Raw genomic sequence first — 6,299 nt, forward strand, 5'->3', positions numbered from 1 at the left:
GTCGGTCACAAAATGAAAGTTTTCACTCACCAGTCAACAAAGTCGCCTATCACTACTACTCCATTTACGACAATCTTTTGTCGTTTGCTAATGCGTTCAAGTTGCCACACGTGTCTGCCAAATATGCTGACCGCACGCACATACTCACCGGTCACATGACTGATGATAAATAGTTTTGACGGCTCGGTCACCATGTCGCCATGTTTTTGTCATCTTGTTCCCGCCATCATCGTTGCCTTTCGTTTTCTTTGCCTTTTGTTCGAATTCGTTCACATGCGTCGAGGGCCGAGGGGAGACTTAAAGTAAGAATATCCTTTGAAGAATACTAGCAGTGTCCAAATACGTGGGAAATCGCGAGACTGGAGAGAAAGTACAAGCGGGTGACCGTTATTTTTATAGGTACTTCCTCTCGTGAGGAGAAAAGGCGTTGGTGGCTTTTTTATCGTCAGGGTGGTCGAATATAGTATTTGGAGCATTTAAAAACAACCGTATCTTCGACAGTATTATCCAATTGAGAAGGGATTTGCAATCTTGTGAAAAACCAGACCCGACAGTCGATGAAATAGGTTGGTTACAGATACAGTCCCGCCAACACGGATATTTGATAACAGGACAATAATAGATCGTGAAAATGCGCCATAAATGGATGTCTTGCGTTTTCTATGGAAACCTCGTTATAAATCTTCAATTCGTTCTACTGTAGGGCATTTCGTCTTTATTATTAGTATTTTTTAATGATTTATGATTTGATGCGCAAAAATACATAATCTGACTCCTATTGATTCGTTTTATTGTGTACAGATATTCCCACACGTAACGTGTAAAACACTTGTTTTTATACAAATAAAAATCAGAAAGTTGCATCGTCCTTCATTAATTTGTCTAAAATCACTTGGAAAAACTTGATGCTGTAGACAAAACTGTCATATTCAATGAAATGGCGTTTGTTGCTCCCGTATTTTACTCTATATTGTATGTACCGACTCGATATTTGTATCGTTTGCCGTCTGAATGCTATCAGTGAGCTCATCTTGTGATCAGAATGTCAATAGCCACAGGTCAGCAGAAATAGAGTTATCGTGTACCTGTATTGACATAGGAGAGAATACAAAGCCATTCTTCATGACCTCCTTTATCTAAGTCACGGTTTGTGATCATACTACTCCTCGTCGGGCTTGAAAAAGTGTTTTATCGTCGTAGTCATAGGTCAGCGGGTTCGGATACGTTTGACCTGAGCTCTTAGAAATAATAAGTAATTATGAAAAATATCGAACACCAACAGCGACTTTATCTCAGGTGAATTGGTACACGGATACTTAGCGACTCTAAAAAGCGAATGTATTTGTATTTTCTCTTTTGAGACACGCGATGTCATGATTTCCCGGATGTGCAGACGACAGAACCTGTGGGAGCGCGCGCGCCGTAAAACTATTTCGAGCTAGAAAATTGGAAACTCCTGGGTGGCTTGTCTCCAAAGGTCGGCGCTGCGTATCATTTTCTCCTCTTGCTTAAGCTGTGCCCGTCCCCTGCCGGAATGTCGATTCGCCGAGTATCGCGCGAAGAAGCCTAACAAATCGAAATTTCATTATGTTTTAAAAAATTCATGCTCTTTTAGAGAAGGTCTCTTTACCATAGCTGTGTCGAGTCACTGTATGACATGATCGCAGTTACGACGCTTTGTCATGCGTGACTGTGTACACAAAACACCAACGTACTATTTTCACAGCCCCCGATGTCCGACTTTTATGGCGCTACTAGCAGTTACGCGCTCTGTAATGACATACTTCGGATTCAGGTCGTGTAATGTCTCCCTCGTTTTAGTATCGGGCCAAATTGTTGTAAAAATCACCAAGGTTTATTCCAGGTGACAACTACAAGTTCGATGACAGAGTAAGTGAGCCTTTGGTAATCGTAAAAGCAAATAAGTCGACGCGGATAATTTAAGTGGCAGTAGTAACAGACATGATTTTAATCGCATAAGGCCGAAATCCTACGGTCAAAGTCTCGACCATTGTCACTTTTTATAAGCCCTGAAACTGATACAATCATTTTGATCCCGTATCGTGATTTTTTATCAAGTTTTTTCACGGAGACGGCAGCAATAACGAGTCTAATTAGCCTCGAGCATAAAAAGACAGCAAATTGACAGGCAAAGCAAGGACTTCAAATAATTGTTTCGTTTTATTCTTGTCCCTTGTATCAACTGCAGTTTCGGGTACTTCGCTCTAAATAAACGTTTAAGTTCGTTGAAACATGGTTACACAAATTTATTGTATAGCATCACTCGTGTTGTTGACAGCAGCAATGAACTTGAATACAGCCAATCCCCAAGAATGTAAACGTGCGGCATATAATAGAAACGTTTTGAACATTCACACGACTTATCATCATTCGGCATTTAGAACTTTAAGTACATAGCTGCCGCTTGTTCATCAACAAAACTAATGGCCATCGTCCTCTTTTAATGGTGTCGTATAAACGGACGAGGTACTGTATGATAAAATACGCATAGGGAGTTCTAGCTAAATACTGTTACTCTAAATAGTATGCTCGTCAGGCTCTTTGCTCTATGGATCTCTTTATCTCACTTGAATTGCTTTTTTTTACTTCAGTAAATTTTCTGTGGACGGAACAAACAGCGAGATCAGCCGAGGAATTGAAAGACATGCAAGCGTTTATACCCTCACTCCCAAAGGACAGTTGGCAATGACTGGTTTTCGTTGGTGTGACTGATTGCGAAATTTTCAAGAAGTCTTCTCGGCCTTAACCGACACTTCTCAGAGAGAGAGAGAGAGAGAGAGAGAGAGAGAGAGAGAGAGAGAGAGAGAGAGAGAGAGAGAGAGAGAGAGAGAGAGAGAGAGAGAGAGAGAGGGGGGTGAGGTAGAGGTAGACTTGCGTTCGGAAATGTGAAGTTTATGGAAGATTCCGCGACCAGATAAAATGGCAACTAAAGAATTAAGGTATCTCTTTCGAGGAGGCTGTGGACTGTGAATTTCACGGACAGTGCTCGAAAGAACTCATAGAAAATCGCTCCTACTATTTATGATACGTATACTGAAGGTATTCATTTCGTACAGACATGAGAAGAGGTTTCACATATTCTGGCAGGACACCACAGACAGAACTATCCGACAAAGGTATAGCATTACAGATAACAATCGTACAATTAACATTACGCGCCGTGAAAGACTGAAACCTATGCTCAGAGAAACTAGAGACCATTTTCTTTCAAACACAATAGTAGAAATAAGAAAAGACAATAGTAGAAATAAGAAAAGACACAAATACTTGCAGTTCAAAATGACAGGTATTCTTTGTTTTTAACACAGCGGAAAAACTTCAATTCTCTTTTGTTCCAAAATATAAAACGAAGAATCCGTTTTCTACCATAACAAATGACTCCACCCCCAGCTGTAGAAAAGGAATTTCAAAGAATTTTAGGATTTGAATGTCCAAAAATATGTCTCATGGATTCTAACTGACAAATATGTAAGAAGTGTTTGATTTTTTATTGGACAATAAAAGATACTATAGAATTTTGAAAGTGCATGACCCGATACGCTTCTCAGACCACAGCGGCTGTTAACTTTTCCGCTCTGGTTTATCAAAAAAGCCCCTATGTTGAACTAAGAAAGTTTGACAGTCCCTGAAATCATCGATGGTAACCAGTCAGTGGTAAAATCAAGTAAAGCACTTTAAAGCTTCTTATCAATGATTCAGACATAGATACAGCGCCGATTTGCGATCGATTTTGTGGCCACCGTCAATGTACAATTAGGCCGATACTTTGAATAATGCCGTTGGTGGCGTTGCGCTCTCTCTCTCTCTCTCTCTCTCTCTCTCTCTCTCTCTCTCTCTCTCTCTCTCTCTCTCTCTCTCTCTCTCTCTCTTGTGGGTTTTGATGTACATTGATGGCGTTTTGCACTTTCCATGCGACGTGTCTCTCTTCATCGCAAACACAAATTAAATCGCTGTCAAAACGAAAAGACTCAATACTCGTTACAAAATCTACTGTACTATAATCCACGCAATTCACTTGAAATGCCCCGTCCCCACGACAATGCCGTCGATAACATACCAGTATTTGAAAAAGTGACAATTCATGAAGTTCAGAGAAGCGAAGAAGGGTGCGGACGCAACAGCCCAATAGGTGAGACATGTGTCATCCGTAGTTTTTACAAACGTTTCTGGAGGTGCGCTCCTCTAAACCAATAAGCAAGTGTATAATGAGTGGTAGCATAAAAAAACCTATAGTATAGGCAATATCGACTGAGGAAATTTAAAGACACATACAACTCATTCGTCTTTCACCTGCATGTGTACGGTATCTCTGCAAAAATGTGCCGCACTACCTCGAGCTTTGTTTCATTTAGAGAGTTTTCAATCCTAGGTGAGCCCAGGGAAAACAGTGGGGTATTCAGCAAGATTCGGCGCAAGGGGGCGCTAATAACAACACCCTCTTGCAGTCACATTGAGGGAGGCCGGAGTGGACAGTCTTTACAAAGAGAATGCGACTGCCAACACTGATATTATCCGATAAACATTCGGCAACAATACTAAACGTATCTCATTGGTTTTTGGCAGAGGGATGAGAAAAAAATACAAAAGCATACGAAAAATTAAATGAGCTTGTATATTTCAGGTGGGACATGGTACGAATTTTGAGAAGTATTCGAAAAGAGCGAATCCATGAGCATCTCTCTTAAAAATGAATATGGAAAAAAAAGACAGCGAAGAGTCTGTTTTGAAACCATGAAAAATATTGTTAGAGATTGAGGGATCATTAATGTTCATTCTAAGAGACTTTTCGTCAAAGGCAAAATTAATTAGCGAGTAGTTGCAAAAGTCTTCGGAGCTAATCAGCAATGAATCCAAAGGGTTATGGACAACTTCAAAGATTTATTATCTAAGGGATTACGATTTTGTCAGAATCGTTTATAAAAACAAACAAAAATCACTTCAAAAGTGGAAGTAAATATTAAAAAAATTCTACACGCAGACGAGCTTAACGCATTTCAGCTAGAAATGGTCATGGAATTCTCTTAAAATCATAAATAGCACGGCAATGAAAAGACAAAAAGAGCTGTAAAAATAGGGAAAAAATCGAACTGTGATAAAAGATATTAGGCAAACGTGAGCGGAATAACTGCTAAGTCTTAAAATCTGTAGTAGATGTTAGACTCAAACATTGAAGAGATTTCCTAGGTCAGCATTGACGTATCACTGGAACGTTGACACAGTTATACGTAAGAGGTATCATCCGGATTGCGAATAGTATGTTATAAAGGCCGATGCAAAAACATTTTTGCAGATAACTGAGTGTTCGTAAATTGTGAATTACATATATAGCGCATTATGCCAACTTTCTTTGTTTCTGTTATAGCTTACGTAATGCCGCATGATTCGCTTGTGCTAAACGCAAATTCCTTCAGCCTGATTGCCACGCGTGTTTAAAAAAATAGACCGCGTGTATGGCATTTCCTTTCGGGTCCTTTCGGTAGTCTTGTCTTTTCGATGTAACCGTTTGTTTTTTCAAAGCAAACTTCTGCATATTGTTTGTTTTTATTTGTGTCTCTTAATTAATACGAAAATCTTATTTTTGCACAATTTACGATTGGCATAGCCAACCTATATGAAAAGCGTTTGTAGACTATGACAATCAAATGTCCCATTTTAAAAGGAACTCTTCAGGTATGTCGATGGGTACCCTGATATTTAATTTCCATATTTGTAAGGTATTTGTACGGGAGAAATACACCTGTCATATCAGTATCTGCTGACCATTTCAACTGTGTATTACTTTTTATATTCATGACAGTTTTAATGCATGTATTTTACCTCGCAAATAAACAAAAGCTGCCAAAAAAAGGATGCCATCTCCAGGACGAAAATCCCTGATAAAATTGTCGGTTATGAATGATTGGGAGTTACTGTGACCTCGCCAGCAAGACCTCAAAAGTACGTTTACATTGATCATTGAACTGTGCCTCGCCCTAACGCGCATCATATGTATGACTTGAACGCTTATCGTCTTAAACTCATAAGACGTATTTTGTCATAAAACAATTATCCAGCCAATTAAGGTGTCAGATAAATATTGACGAAATACTAATGTGACTCAAAAATCATTGTCATATACCATCAGGATTGTGTTTTGTTTTCTACATGAATGAGCTGCACCGTTAGTTTTGAAGTCGCAATGTTCAGAAACACTAACGAGATCACATTTATTAATCTGACGGCTATATTTCCGAAAACAGTTATCAACCTGATGATGTGTCTTATAAAAATATATTAAT

Source organism: Ptychodera flava, chromosome 4 (assembly GCF_041260155.1).
Source record: "Ptychodera flava strain L36383 chromosome 4, AS_Pfla_20210202, whole genome shotgun sequence".
Taxonomy (NCBI): domain Eukaryota; kingdom Metazoa; phylum Hemichordata; class Enteropneusta; family Ptychoderidae; genus Ptychodera; species Ptychodera flava.